Source organism: Lathamus discolor, chromosome 2, assembly GCF_037157495.1.
Source record: "Lathamus discolor isolate bLatDis1 chromosome 2, bLatDis1.hap1, whole genome shotgun sequence".
Taxonomy (NCBI): domain Eukaryota; kingdom Metazoa; phylum Chordata; class Aves; order Psittaciformes; family Psittacidae; genus Lathamus; species Lathamus discolor.
The window spans coordinates 90,231,553-90,255,124 of NC_088885.1; positions in this window are offsets into that span (position 1 = coordinate 90,231,553).

Sequence of the window (23,572 nt, forward strand, 5' to 3'; positions counted from 1 at the left end):
CTGGAAGCAAATACAGGCCAAACAATGAAACAACATTGTGGTTTAAACATCGACACCAATAAAACACCCCACAAACTTTATCAAAGAGCCTTTTGGTTTTTTGTTTTTATTTTTTTTTCATGAGGAATAAGGAGGAGAAAAAAAAAATATCTACAAAGCAGCTAAGCAGACTAGAGGACGTTGTTTCTGGAAAAGAAATTAGGCTATTTTTCTTTAGATTCTTTTTTGTTTCAATTGTTATTATTATTTTTACCCTGTGAGGGTTTTTTCCTATCTTTTTTTATTTGTTTCTTGTTCACTGGTGGCAACTATTGACTTAGGCCAACCCCTGATGATTGCGCGGAGGTTTATATATATATATACATCTTTTTGGTTTTTTTTGGTGTGTGTTCTATATTTCAGTGTGTTTTCTCTAATTTTGCAACTCCTGTATATGCAAATCTAACTTAAATTCTGTAAATTGCTTACAGTCTGTGTGATATAACTTCAGAGTAGACATACTTTGGTCCTCATGCAAGCCAGTTTTTCATAATATCTGTATGTCATGCCACCAATAGGAGTCTTTATTTACTTTTTTTTTTGACAAAACATCACTTTTTAGTTTGTGTTTCAGTACTGTGTGGGATTTGTAAGACATACCTCCACTTCCACTGGTTTGGCCCCTTTCAGCCCTCTGTTTACTCTGTAAATGCACATTAAAATTTATTATGGTCTCTAGACAATGAATTATTTTAGCTTTGTGTATGTTGTGTTGGAATTTAAAAGATGAAAGCTCTTTTAATTTGTGACGTTTGTGGAGGATGAAGTGATTTGATCACTAGAGACTGTAAAATGCAGGTTTGCAGTCAAATACTGCATGTAAAGAAGGTTACAAGGGGAAAACAGACAAATAAATAAGAACATGGCTTAAAGGATATTCTTTTGGTCAAGAGTTCTAAGAAAGTGAATTTATTACACTGATTCATTATATTTGCATCACAGCTCCTTCTACATGGCCAAAGAAGCATCTTTCTTTGCTTTTTCTGGAAGTGGATTGTCATTACTCATTGATATTCTTAATTAAAATACCTTATGTCTGTGAACTGGACGTGAGAATTTTGCTGTTGAATGAAGTATTATGCATTACATGAATTATATTCATTAACGCAGGAAGGAAAAATTGCTACCATTTGCAGCTGCAATCCGGAAGATTTTTTTCATGTTCCCCTCCTTCCACTGATGCTGAACAATCCACACCCTTTCATTTATCAGCTCAGACAATCATGTATACCACATGCTTATTATGATCTATTTACAGAAGCATTAAGTAGCTGCAGTGTGGTCAGCAGTGTGATTTCTCCTCCTTTTGTAAGTAATGTAGAAGGAAGTATGTTTAGTATCTCACTAGTCCATGGCCTACAAGCCAACATTTTATTTCAAAATGCCTGTAAGTCTAAAGTCTTCCCCATTAATTTCAAAGGAGAAAGAACAAATAGTGTCAATGAATCAAAGGGTAACACATTAATGCTTTGGAAGAGGATAACATATTTATGCAGATCTTATTTCCCATTTATTATGTACTATAAGCTTGACTGGAAATAGTCATTCTTTGGTTTCAGAAAAGTTTAAGCAGCAATAAAGATAGTAGAAGTTTGGTCTAATACAAAATCAGGAATAACTGTCAGGAGAAATAGGAAAAAAGTTATTCTGTTTCAACATAAAATTAACGACCTACTAGTAATACTGTGCATTGGAATGTTTTGCTTATAGTAATAACAGTGTATCAGACTACTGACAAGGAAAATAGAAACAGCCCTATTAAGTTGTTCTGAATCAAAACCAGTATTGTGGATCCAAGAGGAAGTAAATGAAAAAGGAGCCAGAGCTTTTTGAAGCCTCCTTTTCTGAACATACATATGGAACCAAACTTTCAGAGCTCTGGAAGAAAGGCTACACTTTCCCCGTGAAACAGATACCTATGACTGGATGCTGTGAAAATCTCTTGTGTTGGGTTTGGAAACCTCAGTTTCCATTGGTCTTAACCAGATCAAATACTTAACATCACACGTCTTTCATATGTTTACTGTATACATATATCTTGTATGAATATTCCGTGTATGCACATAGTTTATAGACAACCTGCAGTGACATACAGCATTTTTCAGAAGCAGTTTAATCTCGCATTGTTAAAGTTAGCCTCTGTTTCCTACCTTAAACTAATACTGTGTTTTGTTTTATGCTTTTAGCTGCTTAGCTATAAATCACTATGTAGTAGGAGGTAAGATTAAAGAACCAGCTGAAATTAAAAGTGGAATTTTAGACCACTCTGACTAGTGTGATACAACAACTCAAAAGACATTAGCAAGGCAAGTGACATATTTTGATCTGCCATTGTTCTTCAACAGTCAGCAGAAAATGGATGGAAGAAATCTGTTGGACTTTATAAAAGCCTTTAAATCGTGCATGAGATGCTAAGGGGATTCATCCCTCCCCCCTCCACAAAATAATAAACCTAAGTTCTTCATAGGAGGCTGGTCCAGCCCTTCTGGTTGCAGACCTGAAGCCTAGTTTTAGTTTCTGCCAACCTGTGTGGATGCAGCAGCAGCATCTCCTAACAGAAGCAGTTATTAAATTTCTAAATTCTATGCTGTATCTTAACATATGTTTTTCAAATCAGGAATCTGCCTGAAGCTCCAAGAAATTCTCGAAATGGCAAGTTAAGCTGCAATAGTCTCCTTTATCCGAAGAATTTAGTTGTGAATAATATTTGTATATGAGTCAAAACACTCCAGTGTTCTGCCCTGGCCCACTTCTACTTTGGGTTTAACAGTAACTGTAACTGAGGAAAAAAAAAAAAAAAAGGCTTAATTATATCCTTGAAAGCTCTTCTGAGTTAGGTGTCTGAAGGGGAAACATACATCTCAAAACCCAATGTCCTTAATCTTACTGCAAAAATAGTCTAGTTTGAGGTGGTAATTTACATGACTCATACTTCTCACTTGGTGTCCCCAAAGCATCATAGCATATATGACTTTCTTCAGATGGTTACAATAGTTTTTGATTTTAATAAAAGAGTAAACATGGGTGAGTATGAAACACTTCTGTATTTCAAGTTATATGCCATCTATATAAAATTCACACACTTTGAGGTATTATGTCTTTTGATGCTAAAGGAAACATATTCCATCAAATGTCAATGAAAGCTTTTCTATTATATGAAATAAAGATCTGTAGCAGTTTTGTATTACTGTCAAGGATTATCACTGCTACAGAGCCTGTCCCATAAATTCTCCTTTCAAAGGTTACCAATATTGTTTTAATCTCTGTAACCTCATGCATGAAAGTTGCTGCATAACGTGTTTGAACTTTCCTTTCTTAATTGCCTTTTTCTTTTCTTCAAAGAAATTTATGGAGCAGGAGGGGTGCTCAGACCACAGATTAAAAAAAGCTTGGCAGAGTGATTTAAAACTGACTGTTCCTCAGAACTCCTGTTAAAAAAAGATACTAGAAAATTGGACTGATAAACACTGACTCTATCATGAATTATTGTTATTTCTTTGTCATTTGCAATATTGAATATTTATATTACAGCACTACCTGAAGGCAAAGATCAGAAGCAGGTATAAACATATATGGCATCACAGCAAAAGCATTAAGACTGCTTGGAGATTCATACCAATGCACATAATTCAGTACCCCTGTGATTTAGGATCAGAACATGCCCTAGAACCACTTTTTCTCATATTCATTCTTTAAAGTATTTTTCCTTTATTCAAATAAAATGAGAAAACAGTGACCAATGCAAAAATCTGAATGCTTGCCTAATATTTTTCAGTATTAACAAATTAACTTCTAATGATCTGTAGTCATGTCATAATTTAATTCACCATTAAAGAAATAAAAGACTGCACAACTGCCAATCTTCAACTCCTTCCTGAAAAAAAGAAAGAGAAAACAATTCAAACCTTTATTATTGCAGGATGGGGGGAACATTTGTCCGTGACATTATTATTGGTAAATGTCAAATACTGTTTACAAAGCTAAAAGCATTAAGAACGAAGAATAGGATCAACATACTTTGCAATATAAATTTTTAAAGGTTAATCTTCCATGATTAGCTTAGATAAACAATGCTAAGCACATAGCAAATTGCTTAATACAAGTCACCATAAATAACTTCAGTCTTTTGTTCTGAGCTTCCTAAGTATTGATGTATTTGATTTCACAGTCATAAAGTTTACACATGCATTCACATAGTTGAAAGATTATACATAGTTTTCCTAGTGTTTTTCATCTAGACAATTCAGGAAGACAACAGCAAAGAAAAGTTAGATTTATCTGTAATAATGAATCACAATTATTAGTAGAGTTACTTGCAAAGAAACAGAATGATGCTTTCTTGACTCAAGTGTTATTGCAGTGTTACTTCATTTTCTCCTTTTTGTGCTATTTTTCTTTTGTCAGTGATTCAATCTGAAAAAATAATCCTGTATTTCTTACTACTCACTTTTAACAAGGTGACAGAGGACAAGATAATGTCATCTTTGTTATGGAAGAAGCTAGGGGAAAAGATATAATCTTCACTTAACAACAATCTAAATTTTTACAGTGCCCTACCAGCTAAAAAAATATCTGTGCTCACAAGTTTATGGGAAGGAGCAGCAGAGAAAGTGTTTTGTGTTTCATCTTGACTTCGCAGCTCTAAGAGTGTTCTCAGTTGTTATGCTACAGATAAGGACAGGATTCTTCTGTAAGGTTCACAAATACATTAATTTTTCATTTAACTACCAGTGACAGATTGGTTTGAGTTTTGAAATGATAAATACTTGCAACAAAGAACATTTTCCCATACAGTTATAAATGTTACTAGGAATGGCAACTATTAGAGTTATAAACAAGTCTGGAAGAATACAAAAAACTAGCAATCTCTCAAAAGTTCCAAAATATGACAAGCATTTTAATTTAAAAAAAAAAAAGGTCTTTTTTTGTGGAATTTTCTTTTAAAGTTTTATTGTAATCCACTCTTATCCATACTGCTATAAATATTCTAGATTTGAATTCCAAATATATTGTGCTGACAGTACAGAAAGCCTTCAAATAGGAGCAAATGAAATTTAAACTTAGCAAAATGCTCCTTTATCATAACATTACAGCACAGGAAGAGATCTTATGTGTATATGAGACTATGCAGCTTATAAGGAAGCCAAAATGTACATAATAGACTATTAATTTCTTTCCTCTTTTTATATACTATGAATCTGAAAAACAAGAGAAGACTGGGTTTGACAACTAGATGCTTAAAAAAAAATTTCATCTAAATCTAAAGTCTCAACTATTTCTTATGGAAAACACTTGTATAACTATGCCCTTTTAAACTATGTGGGGTTTAGATTGTTGAGCAAAGATACAGATATACATTAAGTCCTTGTACATCAAATTGAGAAAGAAGGAGATAATGTTTTCTTTTGTAAGAAGAGTATGTTAATTGATGCTGATTGTTTTCAATATTAACTGACTTAACAGACCTTTCAAATCATGGCAACTATACTTCTTAAAAAAAATAGGTGACAAATTTTCTGTACTATAGTTTTTTGGATGTTAACCAACACTGGTTCAGGTTTCAAAAATTTTGCTTATTCACCGTAACAGAAAAGAAAGAATTCGCACTTCATTGAAAATAAATGTCAACGTACTTACTAAACCATCTCAATGTTTTTTTCTTTGGTGAATTGGGCACAAGATTTATTCATTTTATCCTTATGTGGCATCACCTCAGTGGGGTTGAGCACTGACAAAAAAGACCACATCAAAAGACAGAAAATGGAAGGTGTGATTCTTTCTGTTTTCCCTACAACAGGCAACTATGACAGAAGAAGTGACAGCATAATTCTCTTTTTTTGAGAAGAGAAATGAAGTTGGGTTGAATAAGAAAGAACTAGGGGGCTACTTTTCAAACACAAAAAGTGATGCTGACAAACTGTTGGCTGAAAGGAGGATCAAAAACAAAGCCAGTTTGGATGGAGCTTGGAGCAGCCTGGTCTAATGGAAGTTGTCCCTGCCTGTGATAGGGGAGTTGGAATCAGATAATCATTAAGGTTTCTTCCAATTCAAACCATTCTATGATTTTATGGTCTTTACAGGAACTACTGAACCCAATCACTGCTGTTAAAAATAATGTGGGTAGCTCAACTCTGCAAGAAGGTGAAGTACTCAATGAAACTAAATTCAGTTTCTCTAGCAAAATAGAAGGTTTTTTCCTTCCAAAACTATGACTCTTTTGACTAATCTGAAAGAAGGTCTTGTAATTAGGGCTTTGTACAGGGAATGTTTATGTCTTTTGCAGTTGCGCACTGGCAAATACAAGAGACTGCCAGCTGTCTCTCTTCATTATTGCTGCCCTATACTCACTTATCAGTGATGAAGGCACTCAGGAGGTGAACATATACTACACAACACTGACTTTCTATAACTAAAAAAAAAAAGGGGGGGGGGTTACTAGTTTTTTTTTCATAGAAAAATTTCATTACATCACTTAGCTGCGGTTCCTTAAAAAAAATGAGATATTTACATAGTTTAATAAATATTGAGATTGTTGGTTTTCTTTAGGGTTTTTTGGTTGGTTGGTTAAAAAAAAAAAATAAGTTCTCAGCATTCACAGTAACAGAAGAGGCTTAGAAAGTGACCCAATAGCATTATAAAGCTTTGTACTTGTCACAATCTACTTGCATTAATTGGAAAAAAAAAAAAAAAACAAACAGAAATGGCCTGGCCTATAGTACATTCTAATCAGGTATGCAAAATGTTGGGAAGTAGGTGGCCAGGAGGAAGCTGTTGTAGTGATTCTGGTGATGGTGATGTGATCTTTGTCTTCCACCTTTCCAGTATACTTCTTGGACCTAGCAAAGGAATAAATTCTGAAATTGCTTATTACACACATGCAGCAGCAAAAATTATGTATGCAGCACTGCTGACAATCCTGTGCAAAGCACAGGACCTATTGAATTTGCACTGTGGCACTGTGCACACAGGCAGGGTATCTAGCATTGTCTGGATTCTAGAAATTCTGAATGTCTGGTATGTACTGGAGATCTCATCACACATCACAGAAGAAGCTGCTAGATTTAGTCCGCTCCTGCTTCTAGTTCGGATTTGTGTAATTAGAAAAGTTTTTACTTTCTAAGTCTCCTAACCCATGGGATAAATAAAATACAGAATGTTGAAAAATAAACAATATTGAACAAAATTCCTCAGGAGTCTCCCTTACTGTTTGTGATTGAGACTTCTAATGTGGAAGTTCAAGAAAACTGCTCTCCTCAGCAATAACCTCCACAGATGGACTTGGAGAACACTGTCTCTCTGAAGTTTACAGCCCAGCTTTATTGTCTTCATTTTTGAAAGGTATGTTAAGATTTAAATAGATTATAAGCAGATAATGAGAAGACAAAGCGGCACATTGTGCCAAAATCCTCACTCAAAACAATATGAAACATAAATTATCATGTATATCTAATACTAAACCAGTCTCTTTGATTGGACATTTTTTTAAAGATTCACTAGTTTATCATCTTGAACTTTAAGGAGATATCTGTGAATTTATGCTCTGTTATTAATTTGTTTCAAAAAAATAATAACCTTAGAGCTGCTTGTAATTTGGTAAATTAAATGCTATTTAGTATGGTTAACTGTAAAGTCAATATATATATCTAAGATATTTGTCATGAAGATGTACACAGAACACACACTTACAGAGACAGACTTGCTAATGGTAACACAGTCTTTTTTTCTCAGCAGATGGATGAAGCAGATGGATGACTTCTGTTTTCTTCACACTTCTCCTACTGATCATAGTTGCCAGCAGTAGCATCAATTCTATCCTGGAAATATATACATGCAGTGATTTTTTTTTTTTTTTTTTAGCCACTTTTCATTCTTCCATCTGACTAGGCTTTTGGTAGCCCTCAGAAATATGTAGCACATAAAAAACCACAGGCAGTTGCATTGAAGTATGTGGCCCCTCAAATATTTTCACTGGACAAATTAAATTAGGCTAAACATTTCCTTAGGAAAAGAAAGACTTGTGTCATTCTGCAAGATAAGTTTGTTTTATACAAGTCATATTTGAAACAACGTTCAGAGAGATTTGCCATCACATATGCCGCAATGGAGGCTCTGCTTGAAATATCTGCCCTCATTTTATTGTGGACTTCTGTATTGGTTCTTTATTCTGTTTCATCAATTTAAGCTACTAAGCCATGCAACATTACTGAAGTGAATGAGAAGCACTTGCACAATCTGTTTCACAAGGTCAGCTTTGAGGGCTCTGACTTCCTAGCTGTAGCATGGTAACAAACAAGGTAAAGTGGCAGAAATGTTTTAAAACAGACACAGCTATCTCTGGTCATCCAGAAAAAACCCAAAACAAACCCCAGCCATCAGGGGCATTTGAAAGGAATGTCATCCAAGAAGTTGGCGCAAGATCTGTTGATGAACCAGCATACAAAGCATGTAGTGTAGGTGAAGCTATGCGGGTGGAAGAACACAACACTGGGAGGCAGGATAAACACGCCAGCAACTCATGTGCTCTGTCCAGGTTCCATCCACTATAGAGGGCTCTTCCAGTGACACTTAAGTTCACATGGATATATATTTTGAAGATTCATTACATAGTCAAGGTCTTAAAAAATCTGAACCTAACACTGGAATGGTTTGTTTCTGTACTAACTATAGTGATTCCAGAGAAAGACTAGGGCTCAGTGTGAGAGGACTGATAAAACACCGTTGTAGTGGTTAATGGGTAAACAAGCAGAAAGTACATTTTGACATATATGAAACAAAAGAAATAAGAAACTTTGAAAATAAAATGGCATGACACAGGTTTCTGCTGTTTGCTGCTGAGGAATGCTGCATGTGAGTGTGGACTCGTTATCACTGATAGCACCAATATCAGAATGTGGCAGTGAGATAGAGCTCTAGTTCAAAATGGATCTGGACTTAAGGCAGCAAAATTCCAAGTGAAACTGGATGCTTGTAAAAATAATAATAAAATCTACAGAGCCGGTAGAAGAGCTTTTTTTTAAGGCTTGGGTTGGGGGGGGGTGTTGTGGCCAGAAGAACTAGGGAAGTGATCTTCCCCCCCCCTCTACACAGCACTAGTGAGGCCATACCATGAATACCGTGTTAAGTTTTAGGTCCTTCAATACAAGAAAGACACTGAAGTGCCTGTGAGGGTCCAGAGAAGGGCAACGAACTTGGTGAAGAGTCTGGAGCATGTCTGATGAGGAACAGCTGAGGGAACTGGGATGGTTTAGTCTGGAGAAAAGCAGGCTCAGGGAGACCTTGCTCCGGGGGAGCTCTCTACAACTGCCTGACAAGAGGTTGCAGTGAGGTGGGTGTTGGTCTCTTCTCCTAAGTAACAAGTGATAGGACAAGAGGAAACGGCCCCAAGCTGTGCCAGGGGAGGTTTAAATTGGATGCTAGGGAAAATTTCTCCACTGAAAGGGTTATCAAACATTGGAACAGGCTGCCCAGGGAATTGGATGAGTCACTATCCCTGAAATATTTGAAAGATATGTAGCTGTGGTGCTTACAGACATGGTTTAATAGTGGGCTTGGCAGTGTTAGGTTTACATTTGGACTTGATGATCTTAAAGGTCTTTTCCAGATGAAATGATTCTGTAATACTATGAATACAAATCTTCATGTTTCAACACCGAAGGTAACAAACATTTACTGGTGGTGGGTAATAAAATAACCTTTAGGCATATTATTCCACAAACACATTATTCCATGAGATTTCCTTATCTCTGAGAAGCATATAAATTTGGCTACTGAACACTAAATGCCGAATTAGGTGAACTCCACTACATGCTGCAGAAATGAACAATGCAGAGGTTTCAGAGATTTTTCTGACTGGGAACATGTATAAGACCATAACCAAGGCTAAGACTGTAAAACTGTAGTATGCCCTTTTAACTTCCCCAACAATAAAGTCTTGTTTCAAGATTTTCAAGTTTTTGACACTAAAATTCCTATACCCCAAGAGGTATCTTTTGAAAAGAACTGTAGAAAGCAAGATTTTTCTTCTTAACCTTCTCTGTTGTATTTTTGAAGTACCAAAAGGAAGATTTTGATGTTTATGAACTTAAAAAAAAAAAAAAAAGTTACTGCCAGATATTCTTAGTTGGCAGAAAGGTGGATGGGGTGGTTACTTCAGTGTATCACAGGTAGAGCATTAACACTAGCACTTTAAGGCAGTGTAACTGAGACTTTTGATTTTAAAATTTATAAGATTGATAATATTATTTTGCTCTGTTTGGAAGTACAAGCAAATAATTGTCGCATGCCAACATCTGTCAACTCAGCCAAAAACATCAGGCCATACCGCTAACTGCACATATCCTGTGTAGGTGAAGCATAGCTTGTATGAACTTTAAAACTGATTTCTAGCCTTAACTAGGCAGTACATATATTAGCAGAAATAAGTCTAGCCTTAATCTGTAAAGCAGTTACAACAATTCTGCCACTGGTTCACTTGCACAAGAGAAAATGGGCGAAGTGTGAAAATGGAGGAATGTATAAATTAATACATAAAGATTAAACACAGGTAGATTGGCAGAAAAGTTATCATCACTACCAGCTCATGTCTTTCTTGCAGGATCTACCATGGAAGCCTATTTTTGCCTTTGTATCCCAGGCTGCTAATCCTTTTCCTCCCCAACCCCCTCCATTTTCTAATTTCTTTGCATCCATCTATTGTAAAGGAATGTATAAATATGATATGCTCAGTTATTAATCATGTATCATTCAAGCCTTGCAAGCAGCTTCAGAAATAAAAATGCAGAGAAGACTTAAAATTAAATCCCACTTCAGGATTTTTTTACCTAAAAATAGCTGCTTCCTGTATCAGCCACATCCTGTTTACTTTTATCACCAAAGTACCAGGATGGAATTCTAAGTATTCACAAGCTGTAAGACATACTCACTTTTTAAAAAAGTAACTGAATGAGTGAAGCTTGCCCAATCCAAACTCAGGTGCTCTCCTGTGCTGCACTGGTACAAAGAACCTACCTTCTGTTGAAATTGCATGTAAAGTCAATGCAGTAATAGAATTTGTTTGCCAAGATTACAGAGGACTGACATCAAGAAGAAAACAAAGTAAAGCTTTAAATCATAATCTACTTTTGGTTGTCCAGCTTGAAAAGTCCTAAATAGAATTTACTAAAACCGTCTGTGTTGTTAAAGATCAGATTATTTAAAACATTGCCAACATCACACTCACTAAAACTAAGAACAAACAAGTGCCATTTAGTTTTGAAAATACACATAAACTGTGAGAGAGGGAGGAAAAGTGAAGTGGGAGAACTGGGATTACTACTGCTGCTAATAGTAAGGGCAACATAGGACGCTACACTCCTAGGGCATGTTTTTTTCCTAAACTCTCTTCCATAAAGAGCATCTTCTTATTACATAAGGAGACATTGCTTCCCTTGCTTTTAGACCGGGTGTAAAGGACAAGGTTTTAGCAGTTTGGGGACCACAGCAGTGGCATCTGTGTAAAGAGGGCAGGGATTACCATGTGCTGGACACAGCCAATTCCAGATGGCTCTACAACAGATCCACCGCTGTCCAAAGCAGAACCCGTTAGCCACACGTATGGTGCCTCTGGCAAAACATATTTAAGAAAAGTCAGACAATGCTGGGGAGAAAAAGGAAGAGGGATCACTGACTGCTGATAAGGATGATGGTTCTTTTTGATTTCCTTCTTTGCACTGCTTTCCTTCAGCATGATTTTTCTGCAAGTTTATTTATTCATGCATTTATATTTCATTACAGTTCTTTATGTCTGTTGTGGGAAGAAAGAAATGAAAAAGGGAAGACGAAGTTTTAATGTGTCTCTTGACCGGAAATGCTTGTCCCCGAATGGAAATGAGTAAGGCTGTTTAGCATGGGGAGCTGGTGTGAGAGGACGTAGAGATAGTGTCAGGATAGAGAGAGAAATTAAGGACTATTTATCCTTAAGGTCTATTTTTTCCTTAGAACACTGCCTTTTAAAAATGAGAGAGTAGAAATACTAAAGCTGCCTAGAAACCTCTCAAGGACTAAGATCTGGAGAGCAGGGAGCTCTAAAGCTAGCTATAGGTTGGAGTATTTTATAAACCAATGCCTTCATTATTCCTTATGTGAAAAGATATGACAAAAAGATATGAGTCTTTGAATAACATAGTGACCAAATGTAATAGCTACTAGCCTCCCAGAATATCAATAGCCAAGAAAGGGCATTTAGAAGAAATAGGGAACTGGCTAGATTTAGAATTTAGTCTTGGAAAGAAATTCTTAGGTCTTTGAATCACTATATACTTAGGCCACATTTTTTTCCTTGGTTCGGCAAAAGACTTCAAAGATGATAAGAGACTTTTTTAGCTGGTAGGAGTTTTTCCAGTGTCAAATCCTACTCTTAGAATCTGTTTTGAAATTGATTTTGTAGTGGCAAATGACAGGCATTGTGAATTGCCCCCCCATACTGCTATAACATGAGGTTCAACTATTCTTCAGAGTCATTCTGAGCAGTGATAATGACTGTGTTAAATAACATGGGAGAAATCTCTGAAACAGCCTCATACAGACAAGGGTGAAGAAAAAAAAAGATTGGTAGTTCTGCAGTAAAGGGAGAAAAAGCAGAAGATAAGAAAAAAATCTGATAACAACAACCCTATTACCAATGGTTTGGAAGGGAAGAAAAATTAAATCCAAAATATTCCAGTTTATCTGATGAGAAAGTTGATTAACTCAACAATCAACTACCTCTGTACTTCACTCAATTCTGTGGCACTAGTTAAACTATATAATGCAGAAAGGAAGAGAGAGATAAAAAGAAAGCACTCTTCATCACTTGCTCAATTCTGCATGATAAAATGAACAAAAATTATCACATAAAACTACATACTACCAATAAAATCAATGTAAGTATATTGATCTGGCTAAATCTCTATGAACATGTCACATCTTTCTCCAGTTATTTTAGTGAATGCAAAACCGGTAATCACACCATGGAATTAATTGTACTTCTCCCACATACTAGAAAAATTTTTCACTTTCTAAATATATTTTTACCTCATTAGAAAGTGCATCTACATATGATTTCTGTATACTGAACTATATAAAGGCACTTGTCACTTTTCCTTGTGGAAAAGAGAAAACTGACAAGAGGTATGATAGAAGAAAATAAAATTACAAATGGCATAAAGATGGATGAAAATTGTTAACTCTCTTTTGTAGTAGGAAACAGGAAGTGACCAATTAAACCAGTACAAACACATTTCAAGACAGAGGTATAAAAGGCCTTGCCTTTATAAACTGGCACAGACCTTAGAAGTTCATATAGGTTGATTGGGAGACTGAAAAAGTTTACGGAAGAGAAATAGAACCACAGAGTCAGATTTCTAAAGTGAAAATAGCTGGAGGTTGAAATCAGCATTAGGCAGAAGTATCATATTATAACCTTGTTCTGCTTTTTCTTTCTCCAAGCCATTCGCTTCTGGATGTTATGCAGTTAATAAAGTACACAGCTAGGCCTTTGACTTGAGCCACAGCAGGTTTTAAAACTGTATTAAGTTTTCTAACTGCCATCACCTACTGATGTCTCCTAAGTGAAACTGTGAATGAGTCTACAAAGCTATGTGACTCTATTACTTCATATAGGTTAAATAATTACTTAAGACTTTTTTAATGAACTGCAACCTTTCGTTCTATTCCTACCAGTTTCATAAGGAAGATTTATTTATTTATCAATAGCATTTTTGATGTATTATCCAAAAACTCTATATCAATCATATTTTCTTCTGCCTGTCTCTTCTGACAAAACTTTCTACCCTTCCTATTCCTGCCACTCTCACCTTCTCAGAGATTCAGTCCTATATGCATTGGGTTTTACAGTTTTGCTGATATCATCCACTTTTTTTTTTTTTTTCCTACGGGTAAACTAAAAACTTGCAATACTTTTCCAGTCAGATTCCAGCTTTCATTTGTGAACAGTTTTTCTTCACATTCTCTTTTCCCCCTTTTAATCCTGTCCCCTGCATTATTTAGAATCAGTTGTAGATGGATAACTGAGAGGAGAAACTTGCCAGTCTCTACAAAGACAGCAAGAAGCAGAGAAGTATTTTAAAGATTTGCTGACCCCTGAAAAATTCTACAGATAAAGTCTGAAAAATAAAGTGAGTTTTATCTGTTTTTAAATAGTTTTATCTCCAGTATTGTCTCCCAACAGCAACCATTCTGCTGCACATGACTTGTTTATAGGATACATCCTTGGTCAACACTTAATTTCTTGCTAGTCCTATAGATCAAGCTGGCTATTCTGACTAGGTTTTAGTCTGGAATGGATTCTAGAAAATTTTTCATGTGCATACAAGGTGAACTGAGAGTTTGCTGAGCAACAGAAATCCAGCTAAACAGCTCATGTAGACGCAGTCATAATCTTCCATTTTTATGCACAAGGAAGCAATACTAATTCCTTCATTTTAAGACTTGTTTTGTATAACTCTGGAAATCTGCCAATCTCTCAAGTTAATTTCTCACATGGAAGTTATCCTCTATACAATATTTTTGCTGTACCTTGCTGAGATGAAGTAACACAAAGCTTTTGATTGAATAAGATTATAAACTGTCTCTGGTTGCTTTCCAGGGTGGTAAATTTGATTTTAGTATCCAATTTGACTATCTTGCAGTTTATCATTAGCCATATATAATTTCTTTATTTGTCTTTATTTATTAATACTGTTTCCTATTCATAATACTGATGATTTATTTTTATATATCTATATTTATAGTCTCTTTCATTACAGTCTTTTAGAAGCAGATTAAACAATTATCAGAAAGTTTATTTTACAATTCAGTCTGTATTGGAGCAGAGAACTTGGTGCCTCTTCAGGTCCCTCATCCTACATGCTAGGCTTTTATAAAAGTTAATAAAGAAGTCAAATGTTAGAGATTACTTTGACAGCTATGGGCATCAACCAGCACCACGTCATACCAGTGATAGCTTTTTCAATCAATTGTAAACTCTATAGGATTTAGTGACACAACAGTGATTATCCTAACTCATATTTTTACAATCTTTTGTATTTTTTATCATTGCAGCATAAGTTGTCAAAAAGATGATGATAATACTATTGCAAATACATTTAAAAATATATTTGGACACATACATACATTACAGAGTATCAGACAGCAATGTGTAATCTAAATTGTCAAATGTGTTTTGAAAGCTATGTTTATAGCCCAAAGAGCTGCTCAGTGATTTGCTGAAGGGCAGACATCTGGATCATTATAGTATCTGTATGAATAATAAATAGAGAGCTGATTTCACAGCCATTTTTGACCTCTCTGAATAATTTCAATCTGACTATGCAAAAACTCTTCCCCAAGCAGACAACAGCATTGTACCCTGTCAATTATTGTAAGCAGTCAATGTATGGTTGCTGAAAGAATTATCCAGTCCTTACAGAACTGGTATTTAGATCTGGCATCTGTTTTTCTTGGCTTCTTTCTCTGCTGACTCTGTCAGCTTCTTAATCTATCTCCCTTTCTTTCTCTTACATGCACAGACATTTTTTCCTTGCCTCTCAACTTCCTGCAACAAGCAACATGTTGACCTGTTTTTCTGTGATAGCATTTTTTTTAGATGCAGAATGCGACTCCTTCTATAATTACAATGAGGATGTTTCAAGCTTTAGCATACCGTTTGATTTTGGTCCCCCCCTCCATTGCTCCATACACAAAAGACTGTGAGACAAAATACAGGAAGATATCAAATCACCATAAAAGGTAAAATACTTAGGGTAACAATAGGAATTTTTCCTCTTAACTGCATATTCCTTAAACATATGGTCAAAAAAGTGCTAGGACACCAAAAAAGACATTCAAAACTACAGCTTCAAAACTAGAAAGGCTGCAAAAGCATCAAAAGGCTTGCTGAAGATAGTTTTCTGGCAGGGTTTTCACAGCCATTTCATCACTTCCTTCTCTTCATTCTAAAGAAAGTAAGGTCCATTTCATCCATATGTATCCTGAGAACCCAAACAGCTATCAACCCACCAGCTGCCTAAATGTCTACAGACAATGGCAAATCTATCCATGGTACATAACAGTATGAGGTAATGCAACTCAGTACAGTGTAATACTGCTTAAAACTGCCCAGAATCTAGCAATCATCTCCTCTGTAACCTGCCCAGCTTCAGGCACAGTAGTTTAAAATGCAAATACACTGATAGTGGCCTGTCTTGGTTTAAGCCCAGAAGGTACCTCAAAAGTGGGGGAGATTGAGCGAGCAGCTGCATGGTTCCGAGTTACCAGCTGGGCTTAAACCTTGACATGGCCAAGGTCAGAGACAAAACAGGACTAAAAGGACCCTGGAGGGCATTACTAATGTTAATTGGTAACTCTAATTAGGTAGCCTGATGAAAAACCCTCACTCAAATAACCAGTTAAGATTACTAAATTGAAAAGATTCCAGCCACCATGTGGAACAACTCTAATCATGTGGCAGCTGTATTCACTGTTCACTTCAATATTACCAAGCAAAATATTTGCATGCAATGTAAACAGAAAGAGTAGACAGTTCAAAATGAAGTCCTTGGAAATGGAAAACAGAAGAACAATTGGTAATGATGACCCTTATGACCAATATTTTCTACACAGATGTACATACAGGTGGCTCACAGACATGAGCTGATGAGCTGTAGCCAGATTTTTGGGAGCGCTTTTGGGGAAGGTTGAGGGACTGCTTCCCACAAAAATGAGAAGATGGAATAGAATTTAGAGAGGTATCTGTTCTGCAAGGAACTTGTGTCATGATTATTCCAATACTACTGAGCTCTTCCTGTCACTGCCAGTGGCAATAAAAAGGTGCTTTGACAAAAGTCTTAAGAATCTAAAGGAGGTGACTTTTATGACCTATTTTATTGCTGTAAGCTGGCATTGATTCAACTCCTGAAACTCTTGAAAATATGCTTAAGTTTCTGTGGAACCTTTCAATGTCAGGGCAAAAATTAAAGGAAGACCTTTCTTAATCTTTTAGAGACCTCAGCAAATTATTATCTCCTGCCTCCTGGACTCTTATCCATAGAAAAAAAAAAAAAAAAAAGAAAAAATTGACAAGAAATTTATAACCACCAGTGGTATAAAGTGTGTATTTTCCTAGCTTTACTAGTAGTATAAAACTTCACCTCATCAGTCATTTACCCTTTTGACTTTACACAAGTCCCTACCAATTTATAGCATGTACTGAACCCTGAAGTGGAAGACCCACTACATCATCTTCTATTGGGCTGGTCAATTAATCACCATTACTTTTCCATGTGCAAATAAAGGGGAGCAGGGGTGGGTGGGGTTTGTTGTTGTTTTGGCATTTCCTAACCCTGTGCTTGATTTTCATTAACTTACAAACTTGATGACATTTGAAATGCCATGCCATTCGCTTTCATCTCTGAAAGTAAAATAGCAGCATTGACTTTGAGAATTCTATCAAAATCCAATAATTCAACTCCTGCATTTTGCATTTACTCTGCTATTCAATACCCGAAAGAAGAGAGTTTCTGCAGATATCTGCTTTACACAACCTCGTGTAGTAGAAATATGGTTTCCCCTCCAGTCCTTTCCCAAGTAGAATAGACTTGTACTCTTAACCCAGCAACATTTCTCTGTGTGTGACTGGTATCCCCTGCTCCTGACCTCCAGTAATATTCTGCCAAGGATCCTCGAAAGAACCCGCCTGTACCTACAGCGTCAGGTGACACTGTCCATCTGTCTGTTACACCTCATCTTTGAACTCCATGGGCCATAAATTCCAACATTTCATCTAATTTATAATTGTTAACATATGCTTTTAGAAAAAAGAGGAATAGCAAAAGAGGTTGGTGAGAGAGGAGAATCAAGTAAGCACACAGCTAATTTGATTCGAGTGACTTAAGAATTTTCTTCCATCTACCAAGACAGCAGTTAAATACAGTAAAATTAATCTTTGACAGCCTATCTCAGCAGAATTTTCCAGAGCTTTTACATTCCCTTTAAGAAAAACGTTTTCAAGAAGCATGCCATTATGTCTCACTCTCCAAATAGGTTATTCACTGACCTTTACCGACTACCAGCATGCCTAGCAAAATTTTAAATGCTATTAGAATATTTGTTTTATTTTCTAGTGCTACCTTTTCCTCTTTTTTGTTACTGGATATCACATTATAGAAAATGAAACAGATAAAAATAATATGCAGAAAATTCTCATTGAGAAGCCAGATTATATTCAGAAGACCTTTCTCAAGAGAAATAGCTTTGAATTCAGGATAGAATTGTTATTCTCTTCAGATCTTTTTTTTTTTTTTTTCTGTCTTATGTATATTCCCACCACTCTTGCAATTCCATAAACTATAGACTGAAATTTAATTAGTCTTTCATAGACGGTATAAGGATGAGAGAGAAGGATCATCATTCTCTTGCTGCTTCCATGTTGTGAGTGCTTTGTTATGATCTAATTCCATCACCAGTGTTATTTATTAAGTAAGAAGATTAATTAGTGATAAGACCAGGCTGTTTCACCTTTGCTAACATTCTTAGACCAATGTAGTTCTAATGTTTATGGAAGTTACGTATCATATAATAACTATACTGAAGAACTCTGACTTGCACAAATAGGCAAAGTTTACTCTGTCAAGTGTCCATTTTAATTAAAAAGAGTTAAACAGTACTCATCCAAAGCCAAGTCAATTTGTTATAACTTTCAGTAATTTTTGACATGTGACATAAATGAGTGGAATTCTTTTTACCTATGACAACACATAACGAATCAGTGACCATGAGGAAGTTCTGCTGAATTGCAGGCATTTACAATCTTCCACATCATACAAGATTCTTCTTTTTAATGTCGAAATATATATCTTTTCTGTCATGATGCAAATACAGCAATTTGACTTTTTATGTTACTAAAGTTCTATTATTCATCTTATGCTACATGTTCTAACCCTTAGTAATGCTCTGCATCTTGCATGTTCTGCTGCTAGATCTAGAGCACATTCTTTCCAATCATCCTTTTCACATCTGACTTTTTCTCTCATTTACATAATGCTCAAAGACAAAATAGTTCTACCCTTTTGCATTTGCATATTTTAAGTTTAACTCGACTAGTTAAATTGGTATTTTTCAGCGAAATCTGAACGATTACAATCAAGCACAGCAAGAACGATACTCATTTTTTCCCTGGGGTTCTTGAAGTTCAACAAGTCTTACTGCAGCAATTAGCTGGTATGCTCCTCTTTCTGCCTTTTGATAATTAGCTAGCATTTCAGGATTTTTACCCAACAAATAGGTACTTAAGACAAAAAATCGACTGTGTATTCACAAAAGCTTCCTGCCTCCTCCTGAAACTAAAGAGCTCTTCTGTGCTGTTTTATGAAAAAGGAAGTACCATGAACCATAGGTAAAATGCAATAATTATTTATTTGAAGCAACTGACTAGAGATATTATAGTAGTAGGATGCCACTAATTCTTCTTTTACTGCCTTCTACTTTCTGTGGAAATGAAGTCCAAGTGGGCTATAAAAATCAGTGTGGTATTTCCTGAACAGAAGCATAAACAGGACAGGCAAGAGAATTGCTTAGCTGATAGCTGAACTTTAAATTTATGGCTTTAACTAGTAATAATCAGTTCAGGATCTATAGACACATTTAACTTAAGAGTATTCATTCTATTGTAATAGAAGAAGCAAAATGCTCAACTGAGTGCTACAATTTGATATAGTGAGCATTGTCTAGAGAAATGCTCAACCAGATCACACTTCCGTAAGAACGGCACCTTCCATAAGCTATAGCATCTGTCAGTATCATTTTGGAGAAGGGCTTGGGAGATGCAATTGAGCTACCATTTGAGAACCTGGCTGAGAGTAAGATGCACTAAAGAATTTTAAATTATTTGAATGTATTGACCCTCTTACATGAGTCTCTGGGGATGATTGTCACTTCTTACAGGTAGCAGATGGTAAAAAAATATTATCGAAGGCAGTAATTTGGTTGTTTGCTATTAGCATGGAATTTAAACATAGAAATCAAGTTCTAGAAAATATTAAAACTTTCAAAGTGGAAAAAAAGTATCAATTTGCATCCAAGCTGAAAAACCATATAACTATTTTATAATTTTAATATACCTACGCTATCCATTTGAGCAGAACAGTGAAAACTATGAAGTTCATAAAATCAAAGTTTTGTTGGACAGCTAAGGTGTGGTGAATTTTAGTATTTTAAAACAGTTTTAGATAACACAGAAGCTGTTTATTTATGAAGACTGAATGGCATTTCTGTGATAATTTAGTCTAATTTTAATTTAGAAAATTTCCCTTAGATTAGTATTTTTTTTTTAACTAAATCATATCTTCTTAAAAAAAAAAAAAAGGATCAAATAGCTAGTGATCATATCATCATTGCTCTGCTAAGCTGCCCTAGTGTTTTGGAAAGCTGTGATCTACAGTCTAAAACATCATGCATCTTATTTCCAAGGTACATGTATCAAATTTTATTTTTACAAGCATTGTGTCTCCTTGCACATCATCTCAGTTTTGAGGATCTGACTGGAAAGAAGAAACTGAAGAAGCCTAAAAGGTCCAAGACATTAAGAATTAAGAAATATATAATATAAATCATCTCCCAGTTATATTAGCAAAGTTATCTATTCATAATAGAAAACGAACTCTCACCACATTGAGAGAACTGCTAAGTGATAGTTTCATTCTGCATCAGTTAAAATGTGAACTGCTTTTTATGAATCTTCACTTAAAAGGATAATCCACAGATGGATTTAAAAAAAAGTATGAAAGACATGTATAACTGGGCACAATTTATAAATTATAAATAATGAAAAAATCACAAGGTTCACATCAGAACTGTCCCATATATGTTTCAGCTGTGCAGGGGTTTACAAGATGCTAGCTGGTCTTTTGAGTATGGTTCCAACTCCGTATCATAAGTCCATTCTTCTACTGTTGATATCATAAGCAAAATCAAGAGCAGTCACTCTAGTAACTCAAAAGTAGTATCTGACTATAATATTTCCATTATGTTGCAGTGAATACCTGGTGTGTATTCACCTTTAAGCAAAACAGGATATAGAACAATTCCACAGATCGCATTTTCCTCTTCCCCAAGTTCTTCATGATCTTAGACATTTAAAGACACTTAAATAACTATAAACAAAGAAAAAATTTAGACCTAGAATCACAAAGTCTTTTCATATTTTTAATGTAATTTATATATTTTTTCCATGTAATTTATATATCCATATATTAAAATTGCTCTTCTGCTAATAAATCAGTTTCACCCACACATAACATTTCCTCTTCTTGTGCTGCAGAAGATTTGACTATGAATAAAGTTCTGCCACATTCTATTAAATGTGGCAACATTCTTAATTCTAGAGACAAGAAGGACTGGCACTTTACTGATAATCTATTTGTAGGATGCTCCCTGTACTTTTAAATATCCACTTCTCACTTCTACAATTAACCTTTTGCATTGGAGTACAAATTCTCAAGAAAGGGATCTCCTCCTCAACAGTTAGGTTGCCCAAACTGATTCTTATTCTAGCAACTCTCTTCTTTTGGAAGAATTTGTAATATTTTATAGAAGAGATTCCCAATTTATTCCCCATCTGAATGCAGCTACTGGTATCTCACAAGTTTTGCAGGCAGCACCATCTTACCCACAGTCCACTAAAAGCTTTCTTGGACATTATCAGCATTCTGTCACTGGTAAGTAGCTAAGTGAGTATTTACTTCTTTGGTCCTATTCTTCCCTTGTGTCCATCAACATACGTAACTGGTCCACTTAGTTCTGTAGAACAGAAGGACTAATTTCTTTTGTGGTTGACAATTTTGCCTGTTTTTCTAGGAAGAAAACTCCATGTTGATGTTCCACTATCAGCTGCAATATTAATAATTAAAATAGTAATAATAATTAATATTAGTTACTAATAATTAATTTAGTAATGTAAATAGTACTAAAACTAATAATAATTAATTTTAATAGGTTTTCTTTCTACTCTTACATGGTTCCCTTTAAGAATAACAACATAAATGTTTAGTAATAGCTGCCAGAGTATGAATTACAAGCACTAACCCAATGAAAAAGGCCCTGTAATGTTTAACAGAGCCTGCTTTCATATGGTAACTAGTGAACTGCTTCTGCACAAGTATGGGGTAAATTGCAGTGCAAATCAGGACCCTTCATAGAATCATAGAATCATAGAATAGTTAGGGTTGGAAAGGACCTCAAGATCATCTAGTTCCAACCCCCCTGCCATGGACAGGGACACCTCACACTAAACCATCCCACACAAGGCTTCATCCAACCTGGCCTTGAACACCGCCAGGGATGGAGCACTCACAACCTCCCTGGGCAACCGATTCCAGTGTCTCACCACCCTAACAGGAAAGAATTTCCTCCTTATATCCAATTTAAACTTCCCCTGTTTAAGTTTTAACCCGTTACCCCTTGTCCTGTCACTACAGTCCCTGACGAAGAGTCCCTCCCCAGCATCCCTATAGGCCCCCTTCAGGTACCCACGAGCAGCCTTCTCTTCTCTAGGCTGAACAGCCCCAACTTCCTCAGCCTGTCTTCATACAGGAGGTGCTCCAGTCCCCTGATCATCCTTGTGGCCTTCCTCTGGACTTGTTCCAGCAGTTCCATGTCCTTTTTATGTTGAGGACACCAGAACTGCACACAATACTCCAGGTGAGGCCTCACAAGAGCAGAGGGGCAGGATCACGTCTTTCGACCTGTTGGTCACGCTGCTTTTGATGCAGCCCAGGATACGGTTGGCTTTCTGGGCTGCGAGCTCACACTGAAGCCAGCTCACGTTCATTTTCTTGTTGACCAGCACCCCCAAGTCCTTCTCTGCAGGGCCGCTCTGAATCTCTTCTTTGCCCAGTCTGTAGCTGTGCCTGGGATTGCTCCGACCCAGGTGGAGGACCTTGCACTTGTCGTGGTTGAACTTCATAAGGTTGGCATCAGCCCACCTCACAAGCGTGTCAAGGTCCCTCTGGATGGCATCCCTTCCCTCCAGTGTATCAACCGGACCACACAGCTTGGTGTCATCGGCAAACTTGCTGAGGGCGCACTCAATCCCACTGTCCATGTGAGCAATGAAGATGTTAAACAAGACCGATCCCAACACTGATCCTTGAGGGACACCACTCGTTACCAGTCTACACCCCTCGTTACCGTTCTAAAACTTCATCATAGGTTGCTTTCCCATTCAGTTCTGTAACAATCAATAGTCATTACTATATGCAAGTTGGAAAGACCCCACATGTTTATGCTAGTTCTGCAATTCCAGAAGCTGCTGTTTAAATGCATATAAGTAGTAACTGCTTCACCTATTACATCAACCCAAATTTTAATTAATATATTGCATTTGTCTCAAGAGTTCAACATATTTACATAAGGTGGAAAGATCTAAAATGTCCTCTAAAGCTTCTTTGACTGCTTTATTATTTTCCCACAACTAGCCTATCTAATAATTCCATGTTCTGACTAACATATATGATCTGGCAGT